Source organism: Capra hircus, chromosome 13 (genome assembly GCF_001704415.2).
Source record: "Capra hircus breed San Clemente chromosome 13, ASM170441v1, whole genome shotgun sequence".
Lineage (NCBI taxonomy): Eukaryota > Metazoa > Chordata > Mammalia > Artiodactyla > Bovidae > Capra > Capra hircus.
Genome location: NC_030820.1, coordinates 62,875,070 through 62,901,431, shown reverse-complemented (window position 1 = coordinate 62,901,431; position 26,362 = coordinate 62,875,070).

Sequence of the window (26,362 nt, the reverse complement as noted above, 5' to 3'; positions counted from 1 at the left end):
AAAAGTTTATAAAAGGAGGCAGTCCAGTGGTTAGGACTCCATGCTTTCACTGTCAAAGACTGGGAGTTTGATACCTGGTCGGGCAACTAAGATCCCATAATCGGTGCAGCCAAAAGAAAAAAAAAATTATAAATAGACACTGCATACATTATTATAGCTTGGCTATCAGTCTGACATGTTGAGGTCAATATATTTATCAATCTGCATTTATCATTTCATCAAAAAATTTAATGTTTTCAAAAATAGGAGCTATTATCTCTAAAATGTTTACAACCCTTGGACCCAGTAGTTACACTTCTAGGATGTGAGTCTAAGGAAATAATTTGAAATATAGCAAAAAACACTTTACACACAAGGTTTGTTTTAATCACAGCATTGTGATTCAATGGTAAAAAATGTAAAACAACCCAAATGTCTAATTGGGAATGATCAATACATTTCTTAGACAATGGTGTATTACATAATCATTACAAGTAAAAATCATGTTTGCAAGGAGATTTTTTAATAGTGTGGGAATATTATATATTCACTGTGCACTCAATTATGGGGAAAAAATGAATAGGAAAGACAGAAGTAAAAAAGTTAATAGTGGTTGTTTCTAGGAAGAGAAATTATAGGTAATTCTTGTCTTCTTTCTACTTTGCTATACATTTCCAAAACCTTCCATAATGTATATGGATTACTTTTCTACTTTTTAAAAAAAGGCATATTTTTAAAAGGGAATTAAAAAAAAAGAAATGACAGCTACCTTGTTCTATATAAGGAACAAATTTATCCTTATGGGAGGAGCAGATCACTTCTGGATGATTCCCGGGAGCAGACCAAGGACTGATGTGGTGGGATGGGGGGAGAAGCCGGGAGGGGACCTCAGAGAGATAGATGACAGCTGATTGTTAGGAGGAACCCCAGAGGGACAGAGTTGTCCTCTGGTGGAGCAAGCTGTCCCAGGAGCAAGGGAGCACCTCGTGGCTGGGGCGTTCAAGCAGAGATTGGATGATTCCTTATCAGTGGTGTCAAAGAAGAGATTCAAGCATCTGAAAGAGGATTGGAACAGATGAGGAATGTCTCCAACCTGAGAAGGTGGGCAAGTGTGAGTGGCAGTGGTAGTATCTCAGTCAGCAGGGCAAGGTGGCCAAGGAGAGGCTTTTGCTCAGATTGGGAAACTTGAAGGGTCAGGGTCCTTCCAGCCTGGGAGCAGGAATGACCTGGGATGCCCAGGTGCTTTAGGCTTTCCATCCTGGAGTCTCTTCTGGTGAGGGGAGGGGCCTTGAGTGTGGGCTCTTGAACTTACTGAGCAGGTTTCAGTAGCAGGTATTTTTAGGGTAAGCGGCATGACTTTGTCCTGCCTCAACTTCCCCATGTGCAGAGGGTCTGTTCATCTGAAGCCCAGGCCTCAGGGACAGGGTGAATATGGCTCTGTCTCTGGGCTCCGTAAGCAGAAGTGTGTGTGTTAAGTCGTTCAGTCATATAAGATGCTTGGTGACCCTCTGGACTGTAGCCCACCAGGCTCCTCTGTCCATGGGACTTCCCAGACAAGGATACTGGAGTGGGTTACCATTTCTTCCTCCAAGGGATCTTCCTGCCCCAGGGATTGAACCCAGGTCTCCCATATTGCAGGCAGACTCTTTACCATCTGAGCCACCAGGGAGGCCCATAAGAAGGAGAAGGTCCCAGCAATAGGCACAGCACACTACAGTTTAGCTGGCACCACCCCTCACCCCCTTCCATAGGACCTCACATTCCCCCTCAGCCATAGCCAGTAATGTAAGCAGATAGGGTAGGGGGTCCCCAGAGAAAGAGAAGTAAGCATGGGGTTTTTTGTTGTTGTTTTTTTTTTTGTTTTCGACTTTGGCTGTGCTGGGTCTTTGTGGCACACAGGGGCTTCTCTAGTTGTGTGGCACAGGCTTAGCTGTTCCTTGGCCTGTGGGATAAGTTCCCTGACCAGGGATCGAACCTGCACCTCCTGCATTGGGAGGCGGATTCTTAATCACTGGCCCACTAGGGAAATTCCAGGTATGGCTTTCTTGGCATAACAGAAGCCCCTGCCCCACTTTTTTTTGGCCATTTAAACCATTTTGTAATCTAAGCCTGGCCACAATGCTTGCCCTTGAACAGGTCTCAGTAATTACTGATCTTAAGGGAAGTAAGGGAATGCAGGAACAAACAGAAAACTGTCACGAATCAATAGCTCAGCACAAAACAGTTCCTCCTCTTGGGATAAACATAACAATCTGATACAGTCTTTGAGTTCTGCAGGAACAAAGGCCCCCAGCCAGGTGGAGGATGGAATGATGATATTGACCCTCAGTGACTTCAATCAACTAAAGCTTGGACTCTGTTGACCTTGGCTCCAATTCTGTGATGAATTCTCTTCTGATCAAGCTTGTTCATGAATATGCATGTATGCTTAGCTTAAAACTTCCCCAATTTTGCTGTTCAGGGAGACACAGCTCTGAGAAAGATCCCCTATGTTATCCTAACTTGCTGCAAGTAATAACTCCTTCCTTCCTTCTTTCACTCTTTGCCTTAATTGTATCTTTTGGCTCAGCAGCTACCAAGAAGCAAACCAGTTTTTCGGGTAACAGTACATTTATCACCCAGAAAAATCAACAGAAGCCCAGTCAAGACTGGCTATGACAGTGAGTTTTATGTGTCAGCTTTATTGGACTGGGGCTTCCCTTCTAGCTCAGTTGGTAAGGAATCCTCCTGCAGGAGACCCCAGTTAGATCCCTGGGTCTGGAAGAGCCCCTGGAGAAGGGATAGGCTACCCACTCCAGTATTCTTAGGCTTCCCTTGTGGCTCAGTCAATAAAGAATCTGCCTGCAATGCAAGAGACCTGGGTTTGATCCCTGGGAAGATCCCCTGGAGAAGGGAAAGGCTACCCACTCCAGTATTCTAGCATGGAGAATTCCATGGACTGCATAGTCCATGGGGTCACAAAGAGTCGAACACAACTGAGTGACTTTCACTTTATTGGACTAGGGGATGCCCAGATAACTGATAAAACAGCTTCTGGGGAATTCCCTGGAGGTTCAGTGACTAGGGCTCCACATTTCCATTGCAGAGGGCATGGGTTAGATCCATGGTCAGGAAACTAAGATCCCAAAAGCCACATTAAGTGGCCAAAAAAAATAAAAAATTGTTGGGGATTCTCTGGCAGTCCAGTGGTTGGGGCTCTGCTTTTACTGATGAGGGAGAGGATTCAAACCCTGAACCAGAGTTCAATTCCTGGTTGGTCCCACAAGACATCTGGTAGGGCCAAGATAAAGAAATTAATTAAAATAAAATAAAAACACTGTTTCTGGGTTTGTCTATCAGAGTGTTTCTGGAAGTGATTAGCATTTGAATTGGTAAACTGAGTAGAGCAGACAGCCCTTCCCAAAGTGGGGGGGCATCACCCAATCTGTTGAGGGCCTGGATAAAACAAAAAGGGGGAGGAAGGGTAAATTTCTCTGCTGGAACTGAGACCTGTCCTCACACATCACCACTCTTGGTTCTTAGGTATTCAGACATGTTGGGACTCAGACCATCAGCCACCCCCTCAGTTCTCAGGCCTTGAGATTTCACACGGAATTATACCAATAGCTCTCCTCGTTTCTGGGACTTCTTCGCTACCATGCTGTGGGAACCAGGATTGGGTCCTGAAACAGGAGTGAGGGGGACAGGGCACGACCTTTAAAAGAATGATATAGCCCAAGGAGGCAACATAAACTTGTTGTTGATCAGTCCCTAAGTCACACTGGACTCTCCGCAACCCCATGGACTGCAGCACACCAGGCTCCTCTGTCCTCCAGTATCTCCCAGAGTTTGCTCAAATTCATGTCAATGAGTCAGTGATGCTATCTAACCATCTCATCCTCTGCTGCTCCCTTCTCCTTTTGCCTTCAATCTTTTCCATCATCAGGGTCTTTTCCAATGAGCTGGCTCTTTGCATCAAGTGGCCAAAGTATTAGAGCTTCAGCTTCAGCATCAGTCCTTCCAATGAATATTCAGGGTTGATTTCCTTTGGAGTTGACTGGTTTTCTCTCCTTGAAGTCCAAGGGACTCTCAAGAGTCTTCTCCAACACCACAGTTTAAAAGCATTAATTCTTCGGCACTCAGCCTTCCTTATGGTCCAACTCTCACATCCATACATGACCACTGGAAAAACTATAACCTTGACTAGACGGACCTTTGTTAGCAAAGCGATGTCTCTGTTTTCTAATACACTGTCTACATTGTCATTCCAAGGTTTCCTTCCAAGGAGCAAGAGTCTTTTAATTTCACGGCTGCAGCCACCTTCTGCAGGACGGTGAGGAAAGTCTAAATCTGAGGGTAGAGCAAGATTATCGAGGAAAACACCATCCAGCAACCCAGCTCCCATCCTAATGTTAGAGGAATGGGAAGCCTGTAGTGCACTCAAGAGAACTATGGTCGCAACAAAACCTAAACCCAGCTCAACTACTGCCCACATAGATCGAACCCTCTATGTTAAAAACTTGGCAAAAAAAAAAAAGCACGATCATCTCCAGGCGTGAATACTACTTCCTTCGACCTCTACTGTACCACATATAATATCTAACTTACTGCAAAAAATTAGAAGACACAGGAAGCAAGAGAAAATAACCTACAGTCAAGAGATGAAATAGTCAACAATCAGACTTAGATACCACACAGATATTGGAACTAATTACACAAGGATAAACAATTATGCTTAAATAACTATGATTACTATGTTCAAGTCTCCAGTGGAAAATGTAGGCAGTATGCATGAACAGACAGGAAATTTCCACAGAGAGGCAGAAACTATAACAAAAATATCAATGGAAATGCTCCAAGTAAAAGGCACAGTAACAGAAATTATCTTCAATGGGCACATTAGTAGATTTAATATAGAAAGGAAATAATCAGTGGACTTGAAGACAGGCCAGTAGGAATTACCCAAATTAAAACACAACAGGGATGGGAGGTGGGAGGGAGGTTCAAGAGGGAGGGGACATAGATAGGTACACCTGTGGCTGATTCACGTTGACTTTTGGCAGAAACCAATACAAAATTGTAAAGCAATTATTCTTCAATTAAAAATAAAGATATTTAATTATTAAAAAATAAAACACAAAAAGAAAAGAGTGGGGGAAAAAACTAAAGCAGGATATCCAAAAGCCGTGGGATAATATTATGGAATATGGAACAATATAACATGCATATACTCTGAATCCCAGTAAAAGAAGAGAAAGAATGGGACAGAAGAAATATTTGAAGAGGTAAATGGTGGAGAATCTTCCAAAATTAACGATGGACACCCAACCACAGACCCTAGAAGTTCAGAGAACAATAAACAAAACTAAAAAGGAAGGAAGGAAGGGGGAAGAAAGTAGACAAACAAAAAACACACAACCCTGAACACAGCATATTCAAGCTGATGAAAGCCAAAATAAAGAGAAAATCTTGACATCTTGAAGGCAGCCAAAGGAAAAAAGGTACCTCACAGTCAGAGGAATAAAAGTAAGAATTGCAGCGGACTTCTTGTCAGAAACGATGCAGACCAGGTATCTTTATTTATTTATTGTTGGCAGCTTCAGGTCTTAGTTTTGACACACATGCTCCATTTCCCTTTGGCATGCGGGATCTTAGTTCCTTGCTGCTGCTGCTGCTGCTGCTGCTGCTGCTGCTGCTGCTGCGTCGCTTCAGTCGTGTCTGACTCTGTGCTACCCCATAGACGGCAGCCCACTAGGCTTCTCTGTCCCTGGGATTCTCCAGGCAAGAATACTGGAGTGGGTTGCCATTTCCTTCTCTAATGCATGAAAGTGAAAAGCGAAAGTGAAGTCGCTCAGTCATGCCCGACTCAGCGACACCATGGACTGCAGCCTACGAGGATCCTCTGTCCATGGGATTTTCCAGGCAAGAGTCCCACGTCCCCAGCATTGGAAAGTGGATTCTTATCCATTGGACCACTAGGGAAGCCCCAGAACAGGTATCTTTAAAGTGCTTAAAAAATTAAATAAATAAATAAATAATCAGAAAGAAAAATGAATAAATAAAAATAAAGTGCTGAAGAAACTTTCATTCTTTTAAGTTTGGAGTGGAGTGGCATCTTTAAAAAGCTGAAAGAAAAAACAGTAAACCCATGAACCCCCCCAAATACTATGCCCAAGAAAAATATCTTTCAGATGTGAGAGAGGGAGTTCTCTGGTGGCCTAATGGTTAGGATTATGGGCTTTCACTGCCATGGCCCAGGTTCAATCCCTGGTTGGGGAAATGCAATTAATTGAGGTGCAGTCACAGTGGGGTAGCATGGACTCCTCATCCAGTATGACCATGTCCCTGGGAGCCCAAAGAGCTAGCCCTGCTCAAGGCATTCTCAGTCTCCTGCAGGGCCTCTGGGTCTGTGACGAGGATACATTGCCCAAAGCTCCCGTTTATGTAAAAAGGTGTGTGGGGGAGGATAGACAAATTTGACTACTTATTTGGTAGTCATACGTAAAAATGTAAAAAAACCAAATGTTTTTACATTTACATGAAGAAACTCTGGAAAGAGACACAAGAAACGGAACAACACAGTGGGTGATGAGAGCTGGGTAGTTAGGGGTGTGGGAGGGAGAATTTTTTCACTGTGCCCTTTTTAATTTGATTTGTAAGATCTGTAGTTGTATGTCTCTGGAGTGTTTTTCCAGTATCACCTAACGATTCTCCAGTTCTCGGTGGGCACTGGCCAGTGTCCTACAATTTAGCTCTACTCTGACCCTATCTGCCTAGAGATGGCATCAGACCCCACAGGTTAAGAGCTCAGTCACACACACTGCCCCCACACTAGTCACTGGTCTCAAGTTCAGGTTGTCACCTGTGCTTCTGTCCAGCTGGCCGTAAAATGGAGGGTCCCATGACTCCCTCTTCAGGCTCCATTAATCTGCTAGAGAAATTGGCTCAGAGAAACATTTACTTGTATTTGCCAGCTTATTATAAAAGATACTAGAAGGGATGCAGATGAAGAGTCAAAATGAAGACGTACACAGAGCGAGGTCCAGAAGGGTGCTGAGCATAGGAGCTTCTGTCCCTATGGAGCTGACCTTCCTCCAGGTATATGAATGCACTCACCAGCCTGGAAGATCATCAAGTCCTGTTCAAGAGTTTTCAGAGAGCTTAACTTCTGGCTCCATCCACTTCCCAGAGGTCGGTGGGGTGGAGCTGAAAGTTCCAACCCTCTAATCACTTGGCCTTTCTGTGACCAGCTCATCCTATGGGACTTTCCAAGTCACCTCATTAATGTAATAAACTCAGGTGTGGTTGAAAAGGGCTTGTTAAAAACAGCAAAAGACACTTTCATTGAGTTTATCACTTAGAAAATTTCAAGAGTTTTAGGAGCTCTGTGCCAGGAATAGTGTAAAGACCAAGGAGCTCTGTGCCAGGAGCAGGATAAAGACTAAAGATGTATTTCATAAAATCACAATAACCCTTTCCAAAAAGTTGAATAGCAAACAAAGCAAGAGTACAGAGGATGAGGAGCAAGAGCTGAGGCCAGCAGGGCTGAGTTTACTGTTTTTTATGCAGGCAGTAGGGAGCCATCAGTTCAGTTCATTTCAGTCGCTCAGTTGTGTCTGACTCTGCGAGCCCATGGACTGCAGCATGCCAGGCCTCCCTGTTCATCACCAACTCCTGGAGTTTACTCAAACTCATGCCCATTGAGTCGTTGATGCCATCCAACCATCTCATCCTCTGTTGTCCCCTTCTTCTACCTTCAATCTTTCCCAGCATCAGGGTCTTTTCAAATGAGGCAGCTCTTCGCATCAGGTGGCCAAAGTACTGGAGTTTCAGCTTCAACATCAGTCCTTCCTTCAGGACTGATTTCCTTTAGGATGGACTGGTTGGATCTCCTTGCAGTTCAAGGGACTCTCAAGAGTCTTCTCCGACACCGCAGTTCAAAAGCACCAATTCTTCGGGGCTCAGCAGTCCAACTCTCACGTCCATACATGACTACTGGAAAAACCATAGCCTTGACTAGATGGACCTTTGTTGGCAAAGTAATGTCTCTGCTTTTTAATATGCTATCTAGATTGGTCATAACTCTTCTGGGAGCCATAGAAGAATGTTAAAAAAGAGAAGGAAATGAGTGTGATCTGACCAGACTTGGAAGGGTCAGTGTAGATGGTGGTTGACAGAGAGCTAGGGGACTTCCCTGGTGGTCCAGTGGTTGAGAATCCACCTTGCAATGCAGGGGACATGTCAATCCCTAGTCCAGGAACTAAGATTCTCCACGCCACGGGGCAATGGGGCCTGTGCCAAACAATGACTGAGCCCCCTTGCTCTAGAGCCTGCGAGCCACAACTGCTGAAGCCCTCACACCCTAGAGCCTATGCTCCACAATGAGAGAAGCACCGCAGTGAGAACCCTGTGCACCACAACAGAGAGTAACCCCTGCTCACTGCAGCTTAAGAGAGCCTGCAAGTAGCTAGGAAGAGCCTACACACCACAGTGACGACTCAGCACAGCCAAAAAATAAAAAAAAAAGACCAGAGCTGGAAGATCAGTGCATGGCCACTGATCCAGGGCAGAGATCCAGGGCAGGCAAGGGAGTCCAAGCAGAGAGGGACAATCAGAGAGGAATGGATTGGGCGGGGAGGAACACGTGGTAGAAAAACCAAAAGGCAAAGTTAAGGAGGCCTCCCCTGTGGGGCAGGAACGTGTCAGCCAGCTCCTTCCCTCTCAGAAGAGATGCGAATGTCAAACCCTGAGCTCCCCACAACTGTGCTGGCCCCCGATAAACACCTACTCCCTCTCCAGTGGCCAGCATTACTCATCCCCTGTGCGACCCCCTCATTGAGAGATGAAGTGACTGAAGCTGCCCTCTTGCCATGTGACAGGTGCCTGTCTGAGCAAGAGCTGGGAGAGGGAGGGAACAGGACAGATGGGGTCCGGTTCAGCTCCCCTGCACCCAGATCCCCAGCCCCTGCTGCTCCTGTGGGCTTTGGAAAAACAACAACAACAAAAAAATCAAACCTGTGTTTAATGAGGCTGCTTGGCCATCCATCATGCACAGTCAGTACACTGTGGCCAGGGAAAACCCAGTGGCCAAGATCCAGACCAGGATCTCTGAGTCAGAGCAGGGTGAGAGTGGGGAGGACTCAGAGGAAGACAAAGGGCCCATAACAGTTAATCTGGACTGTGAACATCACCACACCTCTCTCACCTAAATGAGGATAACATTCTGTGTGGCAGACGTTACAAGTTAGCCATTCCATACCCACTCGCTCTATCACCTTCCTAAGAGAACCGCAATTGTTGCATGGTGGGAAGGAACGGTACTTACTCCTTCCAGCTCCTCTTGCAGGTAGAGGTCACCACGTGACCCAGTTCTGGACAGTGAGGTGAGAATCCACAGGGGTATTTCGAAGATGGATGCCTGGACAACAAGAGGGGTAAACACCATCCTCTGAGGTGATGGAGTGGGAAAATCTAAGGTGAACGAGGGCCTACCCTAGTGGTCCAGTGGTTGAGAATCTACCTGCCAATCAGGGGACACGAGTTTGATCCCTGGTCTGGGAAGATCCCACACGTCTCAGAGCAACTAAACCCACGAGCCACAACTACTGGCTTGAGTTCCCAGAGCCTGTGCTCCACTAGAGAAACCACCACAATGAGAAACCCCTCACACCACAACGAACAGTAGCCCCGGTTCACTGCAGCTAGAGAAAGCTCAAGCACAGCAACGAAGACTCAAGGCAGGCAGAAACAAAGAAATAAAGTTAATTATTTTTTAAAAGAAGTGAATGAGTTCCAGCAGCTTCATGGACCCGAAGACCACACAAGACCAGGGCTGCCATATCTGGACTTCCAATTGGAAAGCATTAGGGTTTTAGGGTTTTAAGGTTTCCACGTCTGTAAGGATGGAAGACGAAGCTCTAGACTCTGTGAAAGTCTAGGAGCTGGAACCAAGCTTCCCATATAAAGTAGAAGTTGGAAATTAAATTTCTTCCTTGAATGATGACTGGATAAAAACTGCCCAATAGCCCTGCATGAACTGTGGTGTCAGAGAGAGTCCCTTGGACTGCAAGGAGATCCAACCGGTCCTGCTGCTAAGTGCAAGAACACTGGAGTGGGTTGCCATTTCCTTCTCCAATTCATGAAAGTGAAGTCACTGAGTTGTGCCCGACTCTTAGTGACCCCATGGACTGCAGCCTATCAGGCTCCTCCATCCATGGGATTTTCCAGGCAAGAGTACTAGAGTGGGGTGCCACTGTCTTCTCCTAGAGGAAATCAGTCCTGAATATTAGTTGGAAGGACTGATGCTGAAGCTGAAGCTCCAATACTTTGGACACCTGATGCAAAGAACTGACTCATTTGAAAAGACCCTGATGCTGGGAATGATCGAAGGTGGGAGGAGAAGGGGACGACAGAGGATGATGGTTCGATGGCATCATTGACTCAATGGACATGAGTTTGAGTAAGCTCTGGGAGTTGGTGATGAACAGGGAAGCATGGCGTACTACGGTCCACGGGGTCGCAAACAGTCAGAGACGAGCGACTAAACTGAACAGCCTAGAAACAAATTTCCTACCCTGAGCTGTGGAAGGAAAAAAGTCATCTAAGATAAACTGAAATTAAAATAAACTTCATAGATGAGTTTGACAGTAGCCTGGGCACAGCTTTTACCTAGAAGATCTAGGTACTCTGAGGCTACTGCCCAGAATAAAACACACACACAAAATAAAGAGATATGGAAAATAAAAGATAAAATAAGGGAATTCCCTGATGGTCCAGCAGTTAGGACTTGGCACTTTCACTTCTATGGGCCCAGGTTTGATCCCTGACCAGGGACCTAAGGTCCCACAAGCTGTAAAGAAATTCAATGTGAAAAAGACTAGCAAAGAAGAAGCAATCCCCTCAGCCAACAGCTTCAATCAAACTCCCAGCCAGCAGTGAACACAATTGCCAGTCATGTTAGGGTGAGAGAGAATTTTTTGGAGAGACCTTTTGTTGTCTCAATACCTCAGTCACCTGAAGCAGAAGAATTGATAAGAAATTGTTGTTTTAACCCACTCATGTGGGATGACCAATCTAGATGGCATGTTGAAAAGCAGAGACATTGCTTTGCCAACAAAAGTCCGTCTAGTCAAAGCTATGGCTTTTCCAGTGGTCATGTATGGATGTGAGAGTTGGACTGTGAAGAAAGCTGAGTGCCGAAGAATTGATGCTTTTGAACTGTGGTGTTGGAGAAGACTCTTGAGAGTCCCTTGGACTGCAAGGAGATCCAACCAGTCCATTCTAAAGGAGATCAACCCTGGGATTTCTTTGGAGGGAATGATGCTGAAGCTGAAACTCCAGTACTTTGGTCACCTCATGCAGAGTTGACTCATTGGAAAAGACTTTTCCTGGGAGGGATTGGGGGCAGGAAGAGAAAGGGACGACAGAGGATGAGATGGCTGGATGGCATCACTGACTCGATGGACGTGAGTGTGAGTGAACTCCAGGAGTTGGTGATGGACAGGGAGGCCTGGTGTGCTGCGATTCATGGGGTCGCAAAGAGTCGGACACGACTGAGCGACTGAACTGACTGACTGTGGGATGACTTATGCTATGAAGGATACCTGAAACAATAAAAATAATACATATGTACATAAACAACTTCCAGACAAATAGGCAAAAACAGCTAAATAAAGAAAACTTGATTAATCTAAAAGGAAGCTCTGAAGAAGAAAATTTAAAGAAGCAGAGAACAGGAACTTCCCTGCTGGTCCAGTGGTTAAGACTTAGCCTTCCATCCTCAGGAGGGTACAGGTTTGCTCCCTGGTCAGAAAGCTAAGATCCCACGAGCCTCTTGGTCAAAAAAACAAAATATAAAACGAAAGCAACAGTGTAACAGATTCAACAAAGACTAAAAATGGTCCACATTAAAAAAAAAAGCAGAGAACAGAAATGCCTTACTGCTCCATGTTACCTCTCACAAACATCCTTTCTGAAAAACAATGAAGACTGGGGATTTACTCTGATTGGGGTTTTCAGGGAGGCAGGGCCTGGCTGCGAGGATGGCGTTGGAAGAGTGAGGATTTGTGGCCTTTCTCTGCGACTTCCTAGGTTCCCAGCTGCTGGCCACAGCTCTGCCAGCAGAGCCAGGAAAACCCTCCGGCCTAATTAAAAAATAAAATCAAAGAGAGAAAGAAAACTTTTTATTACACTTCCCTAATGGTGGAAAATAGTTTCAGGCATAAAAAAGCATTCAGCTGGCATCAAAAATTAACAGCCACTACATTTTATTCTGAGGAATTAATGGAAAATTTTACATGGTGGTGTAAAATGTAGGGGACAAGATGAAGGACATGATTCTTCATTGAAGAGCTCACTCCCTAACTTGCAGCAAAACATGGGTTTGGCCACCAGCTCTCAGGAGGAGCTGTAGGTTCACAGAGGACCAAGTGGGTGATGTGGGGCCTTGCTGTGATGGCGGTGTGTGTATGGGGCGGATGTGGGGCAGGGGAAGGGGCAGTGACAGGACCAATAGGAAGGTTCCGAAACCCTCATTGCACAACATTCGAACCCTGGCCCTGTCAAACTGGCATCTTTCCTGCCTACCAGCCACTTCCTCTGTGCCACCTCTGCCAAGTGATAGCTGGTAGTGAGCATATCAGACTTGGGGGCAACAGACCTGACTTCTACTCTCCTTTCTGCTGTGGACTTGCTGGGTGACTGCTCTCAGGGCCTCAGTCTCTCCACCTGTAAAATGGGCACAAGAGCTCTGGGATCCTTCTGGATTCACCCGATGTAAAACAAACTTGGTCTTTGTCTTCACCTACAAATATGGGTAAGAACCTGAGCTCTGGAGCCAGGCAGTGCCAGCTTTGAATCCCAGATCAGACACTTTTTAGCTTCATGGCCTTAGGCAACTCACCGCTCTGAGCCTCAGTCTCCACCTCCGTACAATGGGAACAACAGTACACGGCCCCCAGGGCGACTGTGTAAGCTAGATGTCAGGCTGCTTCATCTTCTCTGGCTCTAGGCTCCAAACCCCCGTACCCCACCCAGGTGAACTTCCAGTGCACAGGCCCAGGCTCCTCTTCTTTTTCCACAAATGTGTTTTTTGTTTGTTCGTTTGGCCATGCCAGGCAGCATGAGGAGTTGAACCCATGCTCTGTAGTGGGAGTGCAGAGTCCCAGGGAAGCCCTCCACAAAAGCGTTTACTCTAAAACATCACTGAGAGCAGTGAGACCTCCACGAGGTGGGGAAGGGAGGGTTTATATCACCCACGCCGCAGCAAACAACTGAAAATCCCGTTTGGAGCAAATGCCGCTTACTCTCTGGGGAGTGGGATGGAGGTGGTAGGAGAAGCACAGAGAAGGTTTTTTGTTTGTTTTCATTTAAATATATTCGGGAAAAAACAACGCATAACTGACTGCTACATTGTGTCCTTGTTCTTTATTTGAAATGTTTCTTAATCCAAATTTTAAAATTTCAAATATGTTTATCTTAAAAATAAATATTTCTATTTTCAGTAATGTTGATGATTAATTTATCAGAGGAGCAGTAACCCTGGGGCAAAGCCACTCTCCTAGGCGTTCTGTCTGCCTCCCACACAGGGGGCACATCTGCTCCCATTGTCCACGCCCGACCCCAGCTGCAAGAGCCCGGGTCCTGGGGGCTGTCCTGACTTCCCCTTCTACTCCGACAATTCCAACCCCATCAATTCTACCCCTGGAACCTTGCTGGAGTCTGTCCCCGGCTCTCTAGGTCTGCTGCCCCAACCCGAGTTCAGGCCCCATCATGGCTCATCCCCTCCCTGGTTGTTGCCCAGCTGGAGTGAGCTTTCTAGACACAACATCTGATCTGCCTTCCCTCCTGCCACTGAAACACTTTCACTGGCTCCGAGGACCCCAGGACAATATCCACCTGAACACCAACATCAACAGTCTCAGACCCCGAGATCCTGGGTCTCTCCAGACCCCTCACTCATGACTCCAAGCCTGGACATAACACAGGGCTTCCCTGGTAGCTCAGAGGTAAAGAATCCGCCTGCCAGTGAAGGAGACACAGGTTCGTTTCTTGATCAGGGAGGATCCCACAGGCCGTGGAACAACTAAGCCCATGTGCCACAACTACTAAACCTGTGCTCTAGAGCCTGGGAACCGCAACCACTGAGCCCACGTGCCTCAGCTACTGAAGGCTGCATGCCTAGAGCCTGTGCTCCACAAGAGACGCCACGACAGCGAGAAGCCTGCACACTGCAACTGGAGAGTAGCCCCTGCTTGCCGCAACTAAAGTCCAAACAGCAACAAAGACCAAGCACAGTCAAAAATAAAGAAACAAAATTATTAAAAAAAAAAAAAAAAAAAAAACACCTAACATAGCCAGAGAAATCAAGAAAGGCTTCCTGGGAGAGGTGAGCTTTGAGTCAGGCCTAGAAGAAGAGGAGGTGTTCAGCCAGCAGAGGAGGAAGGGACAGCATGATGGGCAGAGAGCACAGCCTCCAAAAAGTCCTGGGGGCCTTAAGAGATCCTCTCCAGTGGCTCGTTTGCTGTAACTTGGGCTGGGAGTGTTTCCAGGTCTTCAGAGCACTGCCAAGAGGAAAGCACTCTCTGGGGACAAAGATTTATTTATTTGGTTGTAAAGTAAAAGCCAGGTTGGGGTTGGGCATAAAGAGGAGAGAAGGGATAATAAAGAGGCAGGCAGAGGACGGGCATCCTCCAGCCCAAGGGACCTGAGCCAGCAGCTCCCCTGACTCGATGCTCCTCCAAAAAGTTGCCGCCCACAAGCACACAGTGAGCGCTTATGGTTTACCAGCCCTGTGCCCAGCACTGGGCTGCAGCTGAGTATAAGGGGTAAACAAGTCAACAAAGGCTGCGCTGTCAGCCAGAGACACACTCATCCCAGGCAGGGACAGGCCAGAGGAGCTGGTGCTGAGACCCCTGGGGAGTCCCAGCCTGGTGGGTATGGGGGAAGGGAGAGAGCCAACAGAGACAGCTTCCAGGGTCCGAGTGCCAGGAAGAGGAAGAGGAAGAATCAGTGCAAAGATGCTCCCCAGCCAGGTGCTGATCCCTGGATGGGGGCAGGCCTGCAGGCCTCAGGGGGACTGACATGGGATGTGGCTTTGGCCCTTTCTGCCCCTCAGCTCCCTGGTAGCCCCTCCCAGACCTCGCAATGCCCCTTGAGTCCTTGTCCAAGCAGACAGCTCCAGCCACCCACTCAGGGTCTGCAGTCTGGCCACAGACTCCTCTGTACAGCCCTTCCCTACCTGCCTGTATCTTGTCCAGAGTGGAGAAGCCATGTGAATGTCTAGGCAGAAGCCATCCACACCCTCTAACGTGGCACAGGATGCCTGCCTGACCTGATGGGCCCCCTCTCTGCAAGTGCTCTGTTAGAGATCCCCTCGCCCCTTCCACAGAGAGAACCTGCGAACCCCCCACCCCCAGGGCTGACAATTTACAATCCAATAATTCTCTTCTCTGTCTCTCGCTAATTTTGTGCTTATGGAGACAGGACAAGGCGGTAGGGGCTGGCGGGGTGGAGAGTCAGGATAACAGAACTTGCTGGACTATCTTATAAGCCCTGAAGGTTACGTCTGGCCCCAATTTTAACTGCAATTTTTTTGTTGTTGTTATTGTTATTCTTTTCTTTTTTATTTATTTTAAACTGCACTCTTTATTTTTTATTATTATTATTGGCCATGCCATGAGGCATGTGGGATCTTAGTTTCCCGACCAGAGATCAAACCTGCACCCCTTGCGCTGGAAGCTCGGAGTCTTAGCCACTGGACCACCAGGGAAGCCCCTAAGCGCACTCTTTCTTAAAATTTATTTATTTGGTTGCGCCGGGTCTTAGCTGTGGCCCGTGAACTCTTAGTTGCAGCATGTGGGACCTAGTTCCCTGACCAGGGATCGAACCCTACATTGGAACTGTGGAGTCAACCACTAGACCACCAGGGAGGTCCCTTAACTGCACTCTTGAGGATGTATGAGACTTGCTGCCTTTGTGTGTAGCTATAGCCTCAGTTGGGCTTCCCTAGTGGCTCAGATGGGAAAGAATCTGCCTGCAATGTAGGAGACCCAGGTTCAATCCCTGGGTCATGAAGATCCCCTAGAGGAGGGCACAGCAACCCACTCCAGTATTCTTGCCTGGAGAATCCCATGGACAGAGGAGCCTAGCAGGCTATCATCCTTAGGGTTGCAAAGAGTTGACATGACTGAAACAACTTATCACACATGTTGGTCTCAGTCATCATTGTTAGGCCAACAGGAAACCCTGTTCCATGCCTCATACCGGCGCATGTGCAAAAGCATTCACTGCGCCACTGCCGGCAATTATAAAAAACTGGCAACAACTCCAGCAACTATCAGCAGGGGAGGGTCATAAACACAGCAAGAGCAGGGGCAACACGAGCCTAACCCTCAGTGCCTAATGTGGTGCCTGGCACATAGTAGATGCTCAGGAAACATTTGTGAAAGGGGGAAAGGAAGGAGAGAGTGAGGGGAGCAAAGCATTCATAGTGTCTTGCAGGATCCCAGAAAGCAAACCCTTCTCCCCTTCAGCCGGGTGAGAAAGACGCACGTTGGGGGCTGTTATTGTTCATTTTAAAAACTTCCATCAAATGACTTCAGAATTCAATTCCCTCTTGAATATTTCTCTTTTCTCATTTTCATCATCTCCTGTCTTTTTAATACTTGTTGTTGAGTTCCCGTTTGCAGCAGTTGATTGAATTGAGGCTCTGGGGACTTTCGACAGTCACTTTAGACACTTAGAGTTCCAATCACGCTGTTCCATGCTCCCCCCGCCTTTAGCACCCAAGAAACCATCTCTTATGAGAGCCGAGATTATCTTTACAGCCCAGAACGCCACACTCTAAAACACAGACGATAAAAGTCAGAATTCTCCGTGACTAATGTATGTCCAATGAAAGTATTACAATGCCCATTTAATGGGAGAAGGCTGATTGAAAAAATCCATGTGCGGGTGAAATTCTGTGACTGATGTCATATGGGGTCCAAGCCTGGAAAAGGCACGGAGCTCATCAGTCCTGGGGCCAAGCTGCCCAATGTCTCCAGTCCCAGGGGATACCCATAGTCCCCCCTCCCACAGGGAGTGGCACCCCATGGAGGCAGACAGAGGGAGGCACTCATGTCAGCTGGTCACTTCCTGGGACTTCCCTGGTGGTCCCGTGGTTAAAAATTCACCTTCAAAGGCAGGGAACTCAGGTTCAATCCCTGGTCGGGGAGTTAAGATCCCACATGCCTTGGGGCAACTAAGCCCATGTGCCACAACTGCTGAGTCCAAGTACTCTGGAGCCTGTGCTCCACAAAGAGAGAAGCACCTGTTTGCCACAATTAGAGAAAGCCTGTACGCCACAACAAAGACGCAACACATAGCCAAAAACCCCCACAAAACACAAACAAAACAAACCACAAAAAAACAAACAGGCAAACAAAACTGGAGCATTTCCTGCGTGCCAGGTCTTGTGCAAGGCACGACCTCATGGACTCTTGAGAACAACTCTGGGAGGTGAGATTTATTATCGCACTCTGGCAAAGGGCACTTCCTGTGGGGTCTCAAAGGTGGAAGAGGAGTTAGCTAGAAGAGGAGGGCCCTGGAAAGGAATCACCCAGAGGAAACAGAACGTGCAAAGGCAAGAGGCAGTGTATAAAAAGAAAAGCAGTTTGGTATTGCTGAGGCTTAAAGTGCCGACAGGGAGAGGAAAAGGATGAGGCTAGAGTTGTGGGTGGGAACAGATGACAGAGTTTCATGGACCTTGCTGGGTGGGGCAGGGACTGGGAGGCAGGAGCCAGAAGCTGGGAGACTCTGGAGTGGCTGTCAGAGTCCTCAAGGCAAGAGATGAGGGAGTTAGAGAAACTCACGGAGGCATAGATAGCAGGACTGGGTGGCTGATTGGACTGGATACCCTAGGAGGCTGAGGGGAGGAGAGGACCCAAGGATGATGTCCAGATTTCTGTCTGCAGAGCTGATGGTGGGGCTGCCTGACTCAGGGACCCAAGGCAGACCTGGGGAATAATGCAGCAATGCACCGTGGACACGCTCAGCTCTTGGCAATCAAAAAACAAGAGCCCAGGAGGAGAGGGCCTGGCCTACGTGTGGCCTGGGCCCAACTTAGAGGCATAGCTGTTGATTGTCAGCTTGGCAATGATCCCTGAAGCCACAGAGCAGCAGGGCTCGCCTAGTTCAGTTTGACCTGCACTGTGTTTAAAAATCAAGGCAAGTTAAAAGAAAAAAAAAAAATCAAGGCATGCTCAGTTAAAACACAAACATTTGTCTTCTCTTGGAAAATCAGAAGATTTGGCCACACGGGCTAGAACCCCCTGAGGGCAACCATTGCTGAGAAGTAGCTGAGAAGTTGGGCTTCCCTGGTGGTTCAGTAGTAAAGAATCTGCCTGCCAATGCAGGAGACACAGGTTTGATCCCTGGGTCGAGAAGATCTCCCTAAAGAAGGAAATGGCAACCCACTCGAGTATTCTTGCCTGGGAAATCCCATGGACAGAGAAGCATGGTAGGCTATAGCCTGTGTGGTCTAAGACAGGACTTAGTGACTACACAACAACAAAGCTAAGAAGCTGGATAGCTAACAGGACTTCCCTGATATTCCAGTGGCTAAGACTCTGCTCTCCCAATGCAAGGGGCCCGGGTTCGATCCCTGATCAGAGAACTAGATCCCACATGTCACAACTAAGACATACTGCAAGATCCTACATACTGCAACTGAAATTACCCTGTATGCTGCAACAAAGATCCCATGTGCAACAACTAAGACCTGGTGCAGCCAGATTAATAAAAATAAATGTTAAAAGAAAAGGAGTAACTCAGAACTAAGTAGTTAAGACAGAATACATGCTCTTCCATTCACCACAGTCCCCACCCTTCCCTATTGTCTCACAGACTCCGAGGCTAAGTAGTTCTGCTGTCAGTTATTGCACTTGCAATGACTTCAACATCCCACACTTTCATCATAAAGGATAGTCTCAGAGGGTTGAAGTTCAGTGTTTCAAGTAAAACGGGAGCGCATATATCTTTGCAGACACCAAGCCAATTCCTTTGCCTTTAATATGCAGAACGAGTCTGTGTCAAAAGCCTGAGCCAGGCCAGACGCTCTTCTCTCATCCACAAGTCTTGCTAGCAATCCGTGGCCTAGAGGGAAAAGAGAAGAGGGACACAGGGAGAGAGTAATCAGACAGGGAGGGCGACAGGGGACATCATCAGGAAATAGACTTTTAAGGAGAGAGTGATCAGCAATAGCTAGTGCTGACGGAAGCTGAGTTAGACAGGCATGACTCGTTTGTGATGAGAGTTTGTGCACACAAGGCCACACATGCATCCACACGTAAAAATGAGTACACACGCCCACGTGCACACAGGCACATGTATACACACACATACACATACACAAGAGCAAGCATGCAGGCCATTTACACTCCCAGTATACCTGCCTCTGCACACACAGAAACACATGTTCAGTTAGTTGCTCAGTTGTATCTGACTCTTTGTGACCCCATGGACTGCAGCACACCAGGCTTCCCTGTCCATCACCAACACGCGGAAATTACTCAAACACACGACCATCAAGTCAGTGATGCCATCCAACCATCTCATCCTCTGTCGTGCCCTTCTCCTCCTCCCACCTCCAATCTCTCCCAGCATCAGGGCCTTTTCAAAAAAGTCAGTTCTTTGAATCAGGTGACCAAAGTACTGGAGTTTCAGCTTCAGCATCAGTCCTTCCAATGAATATTCAGAACTGATTTCCTTTAGGATGGACTGGTTGGATCTCCTTGGAGTCCAAGGGACTCTCAAAAGTCTTCTCCAACACCACAGTTCAAAAGCATCAGTTCTTCAGTGCTCAGCTTTCTTTATAGTCCAACTCTTACATTTATACATGACTACTGGAAAAATCATAGCTTTGACTATTTGGACCTTTGTTGGCAAAGTAATGTCTCTGCTTTTTAATATGCTCTCTAGGTTGGTCATAACTTTCTTCCAAGAAGCAAGTGTTTTATAGTTTAATGGCTACAGTCACCATCTACGATGATTTTGGAGCCCCCCAAAATAAAGTCAGCCACTGTTTCCATTGTTTCCCCATGTATTTGCCATGAAGTGATGGATGATGACTAGATGCCATGATCTTTGTTTTCTGAATGTTGAGCTTTAAGTCAACTTTTTCACTCTCCTCTTTCACGGTCATCAAGAGGCTCTTTAGTTCTTCTTCGCTTTCTGCCATAAGGGTGGTGTCATCTGCATATCTGAGGTTATTGATATTTCTCCTGGCAATCTTGATTCCAGCTTGTACTTCATCCAGCCTGGCATTTCACGTGATGTACTCTGCAAAGAAATTAAATAAGCAGGGTGACAATATACAGCCTTGACATACTCCTTTCCCTATTTGGAACCAATCTGTTGTTCCATGTCCAGTCCTAACTGTTGCTTCTTGACCTGCATACAGATTTCTCAGGAGGCAGGTCAGGTGTCTGGTATTCCCATTTCTTGAAGAATTTTCCACAGCTTATTGTGATCCACACAGTCAAAGGTTTTGGCATAGTCAATAAAACAGAAGTAGCTGTTTTTCTGGAACTCTCTTTCTTTTTCCATGATCCAGCAGATGGATATTGGCAATTTGATCTCTGGTTTCTCTGCCTTTTTAAAATCCAGCTTGAACATCTGGAGGTTCTGGGTTCACGTGCTGTTGAAGCTTGGCTTGGAAAATTTTGAGCATTACTTTACTAGCGCGTGAGATGAATGCAATTGTGCAGTAGTTTGAACATTCTTCTTTGGGATTGGAATGAAAACTGACCTTTTCCAGTCCTGTGGCCACTGCTGAGTTTTCCAAATTTGCTGGCATACTGAGTGCAGCGCTTTAACAGCATCATCTTTTGGGACTTGAAATAGCTCAACTGGAATTCCAGCACCCACTAGTTTTGTTCATAGTGATGCTTCCTAAGGCACACTTGACTTCGGACTCCAGGATGTCTGGCTCTGGGTGAATGAACACACCATCATGATTATCTGGGTCATGAAGATCTTTTTTTTGTATAGTTCTGTGTATTCTAGCCACCTCTTCTTAGTGTCTTCTCCTTCTGTTAGGTACATTAATTTCTATCCTTTATTATGGCCATCTTGCATGAAATGTTCCCTTGGTATCTCTAATTTTCTTAAAGAGATCTCTAGTCTTTCCCATTCTGTTGTTTTCCTCCATTTCTTTGCATTGATCACTGAGGAAGGCTTCTTTTCATCTCTGCGTGCACCCCACTCCAGTACTCTTGCCTGGAATATCCCATGGACAGAGGTCAATGGGGTCGCAAAGAGTCGGACATGACTGAGCGACTTCGCTTTCACTTCCGCTATTCTTTGGAACTCTGCATTTAAATAGGTATGTCTTTCCTTTTCTCCTTTGCCTTTCGCTTCTCTTCTTTCCTCAGCTATTTGTAAGGCCTCCTCAGACGACCATTTTGCCTTTTTGCATTTCTCTTTCTTGGTGGTGGTCTTGATCACTCCCTCCTATGCAATGTCATGAACCTCCATCCATAGTTCTTCAGACACTTTGTCTACCAGATCTAATCCCTGGAATCTATTGGTCACTTCCACTGTATAATCATAAGGGATTTGATTTCAGTCATACCTGAATGGTCAAGTGGTTTTTCCTACTTTCTTCAACTTAAGTCTGAATTTGGCAATAAGGAGTTCATGATCTGAGCCACAGTCAGCTCCCAGTCTTGTTTTTGCTGACTGTATAGAGCTTCTCCATTGTTGGCTGCAAAGAATATAGTTAGTTCAGTTGCTCAGTTGTTTCCGACTCTTTGCGACCCCATGAATCGCAGCACACCAGGCCTCCCTGTCCATCACCATCTCCCAGAGTTCACTCAGACTGACGTCAATCGAGTCCGTGATGCCATCCAGCCATCTCATCCTCGGTCGTCCCCTTCTCCTCCTGTCCCCAGTCCCTCCCAGCATCAGAATCTTTTCCAATGAGTCAACTCTTCGCATGAGGTGGCCAAAGTACTGGAGCTTCAGCTTTAGCATCATTCCTTCCAAAGAAATCCCAGGGCTGATCTCCTTCACAATGGACTGGTTGGATCTCCTTGCAGTCCAAGGGACTCTCAAGAGTCTTCTCCAACACCACAGTTCAAACGCATCAATTCTTCGGTGCTCAGCCTTCTTCACAGTCCAACTCTCACATCCGTACATGACCACAGGAAAAACCATAGCCTTGACTAGACGGACCTTACTCGGCAAAGTAATATCTCTGCTTTTGAATATACTGTCTAGGTTGGTCATAACTTTTCTTCCAAGGAGTAAGCGTCTTTTAATTTCATGGCTGCAGTCACCATCTGCAATGACTTTGGAGCCCAAAAAAATGAAGTCTGACACTGTTTCCACTGTTTCCCCATCTATTTCCCATGAAGTGATGGGACCAGATGCCATGATCTTCGTTTTCTGAATGTTGAGCTTTAAGCCAACTTTTTCACTCTCCTCTTTCACTTTCATCAAGAGGCTTTTTAGTTCCTCTTCACTTCTCCCATAAGGGTGGTGTCATCTGCATATCTGAGGTTATTGATATTTCTCCTGGCAATCTTGATTCCAGCTTGTGTTTCTTCCAGCCCAGCGTTTCTCATGATGTACTCTGCGTATAAGTTAAATAAGCAGGGTGACAATTTACAGCCTTGAAGCACTCCTTTTCCTATTTGGAACCAGTCTGTCATTCCATGTCCAGTTCTAACTGTTGCTTCCTGACCTGCATACAGATTTCTCAAGAGGCAGGTCAGGTGGTCTGGTATTCCCATCTCTTTCAGAATTTTCTACAGTTTATTGTGATCCACACAGTCAAAGGCTTTGGCATAGTCAATAAAGCAGAAATAGATGTTTTTCTGGAACTCTCTTGCTTTTTCCATGATCCATCGGATGTTGGTAATTTGCTCTCTGGTTCCTCTGCCTTTTCTAAAGCCAGCTTGAACATCAGGGAGTTCACGGTTCACGTATTGCTGAAGCCTGGCTTGGAGAATTTTGAGCATGACTTTACTAGCATGTGAGATGAGTGCAATTGTGAGGTAGTTTGAACATTGTTTTGCATTGCCTTTCTTTGGAATTGGAATGAAAACTGACCTTTTCCAGTCCTGTGGCCACTGCTGAGTTTTCCAAACTTGCTGGCATATTGAGGGCAGCACTTTCACGGCGTCATCTTTCAGGATTTAAAACAGCTCAACTGGAATTCCATCACCTTCACTAGCTTTGTTTGTAGTGATGCTTTCTAAGGCCCACTTGACTTCACATTCCAAGATGTCTGGCTCTAGATTAGTGATCACATCATCATGATTATCTGGGTCGTGAAGATCTTTTTTGTACAGTTCTTCCGTGTATTCTTGCCACCTCTTCTTAATATCTTCTGCTTCTGTTAGGTCCAGACCATTTCTGTCCTTTATCGAGCCCATCTTTGCATGAAATGTTCCCTCGGTATCTCTAATTTTCGTGAAGCGATCTCTAGTGTTTGCCATTCTGTTGTTTTCCTCTATTTCTTTGCACTGATCGCTGAAGAAGGCTTTCTTATCTCTTCTTGCTGTTCTTTGGAACTCTGCATTCAGATGCTTATATCTTTCCTTTTCTCCTTTGCTTTTCGCTTCTCTTCTTTTCACAGCTATTTGTAAGGCCTCCCCAGACAGCCATTTTGCTTTTTTGCATTTCTTTTCCATGGGGATGGTCTTGATCCCTGTCTCCTGTACAATGTCACGAACCTCATTCCATAGTTCATCAGGCACTCTATCTATCAAATCTAGGTCCTTAAATCTATTACTCACTTCCACTGTATAATAATAAGGGATTTGATTTAGGTCATACCTGAATGGTCTAGCAGTTTAATCAATCTGATTTCAGCATTGACCATCTGGTGATGTCCATGTGTAGAGTCTTTTCTTTTGTTGTTGGAAGAGGTTATTTGTTATCATCAGTGCATTCTCTTGACAAAACTCTGTTAGCCTGCCCTGCTTCGTTTTGTACTCCAAGGCCAAATTTGCATGTTACTTCAAGTATCTCTTGACTTCCTACTTTTGCATTCCAGTCCCCTATAATGAAAAGGACATCTTTTTGGGGAGTTAGTTCTAGAAGGTCTTGTAGGTCTTCATAGCACCGTTCAACTTCAGCTTCTTCAGCATTACTGGTTGGGGCATAGACTTGGATTACTGTGATATTGAATGGTTTGCCTTGGAAATGAACAGAGATCATTCTGTCGTTTCTGAGATTGCATCCAAGTACTGCATTTCGGACTCTTGTTGACCATGATGGCTACTCCATTTCTATATCTACAGTAGTAGATATAATGGTTATCTGAGTTAAATTCCCCCATTCCAGTCCATTTTAGTTCGCTGATTCCTAGAATGTCAATGTTCACTCTTGCCATCTCCTGTTTGATCACTTCCAATTTGCCTTGATTCATTCCAGGTTCCGATGCATTCCAGGTTCCTATGCAATATTGCTCTTTGCAGCATCGGACTACTTCCATCACCAGTCACATCCACAACTGGGTGTTGTTTTCTCTTTGCCTCCATCTCTTCATTCTTTCTGGAGTTATTTCTCCACTGATCTCCAGTAGCATATTGGGCACCTACCGACCTAGTGAGTTCATCTTTCAGTGTCCTGTCTTTTTGCCTTTTCATGCTTTCATGGGGTTCTCAAGGCAAGAATACTGAAATGGTTTGCCATTCCCTTCTCCGGTGGACCAAGTTTTGTCAGAACTCTCCACCATGACCCATTATCTTGGGTGGCCTTAACAGCATGGCTCATAGTTTCGTTGAGTTAGACAAGGCTGTGGTCCATGTGATCAGATTGGTTAGTTTTCTGTGATTGTGGTTTTCATTCTGTCTGCCCTCTGATGGAGAAGGATAAAAGGCTTGTCGAAGCTTCTGGGTGGGAGAGACTGACTGAGGGGGGAAATGGGTCTTGTTCTGAAGGGCGGGGCTATGCTCAGTAAATCTTTAAGCCAATTTTCTGTTGATGAGCGGGGCTATGTTCCCTCCTTGTTGTTTGACCTGAGGCCAAACTATGGTGGAGGTAGTGAAGATAATGGCGACCTCCTTCAAAAGGTCCCATGCAGGCATTTCTGCGCTCAGTGCTTCCAACCCTGCAGCAGGCTGCCACCGACCCGCAGCTCTGTCAGAGACCCCTGGACACTCACAGGCAGGTCTGGGTCAGTCTCTTGTGAGGTCACTGCTCCTTTCTCCTGGGTCCTGGTGTGCACAAGGCTTTGTTTGTGTCCTCCAAGAGTCTGTTTCCCCAGTTCTGTGCAAGTTCTGGTGCTCTATGATGGGGTTAATGGCGACCTCCTCCAAGAGGGCTTATGCCATACCCAGGTCTACTGCACCCAGAGCCCCTGCCCCTGCAGCACGCCATTATAGACCCGTGCCTCCACAGGAGACACTCAAACACAGTTCTGGCTCAGTCTCTTTGGGGTCTCTGGGTCCTTTTGCACACAAGATTTGTTTGAGCCCTTTGAGCATCTCTGGTAGGTATGGGGTTTGACTCTAAATGTGATTTCACCACCCTCTACCATTTTACTGGAACTCAGTGGCACCCCACTCCAGTACTCTTGCCTGGAAAATCCCATGGATGGAGGAGCTGGCAGGCTGCAGTCCATGTGGTTGCTAAGAGTCGGGCACGACTGAGCGACTTCACTTTCACTTTTCACTTTCATGCATTGGAGAAGGAAATGGCAACCCACTCCAGTACTCTTGCCTGGAGAATCCCAGGGACAGAGGAGCCTAGAGGGCTGCCGTCTATGGGGTCGCACAGAGTCGGACACGATTGAAGCGACTTAGCAGCAGCAGTGGCGTCCTTTGCCCTTGCACCTCCAAGATGGCGGAGTAGAAGGACATGCGCTCATCTTCTCCTGCGGGAACTCTAAAATTACAACTTGCTGCTGAACAACCGTTAACAGGGGAATGTTGGATGCCACCAAAAAAAGATACCCGATGTCCAAGGGCAAAGAGACACATATGCACACACACAAAGGAGAATGTGATGAAGAAGTAAGCACACACAAGCGGACATGCAAACACACACGTAGGCATGTGGACACACCTCCTCAGGCACAAAGACATAGCGTCTGCACAGACGCGGGCCCACGTACATTCCCACAGCCGCCCGACTCTGGGCTCCCTCCCGGGGATCCATGCTCACACCTAATGAAGCCCTGCCAGTTCCAAACCAGCAACTCGTAACTAAATAAATATGATAAACAACTCCCCTCCAGATGGCTCCGCACGCACACCCACTCCTCCCACTTGGAGGGATGGCGCATTCTATGCCAATAAATCCTCCTGTTTGAAAACATTTGCCTTCTTAATTGGCCCGTTTACGGGTAAAATATGTTTCTGGGTAGTGCTCTGCCAGAATGGGGTGCAGAGATGCCCCACCCTGCCTGGGG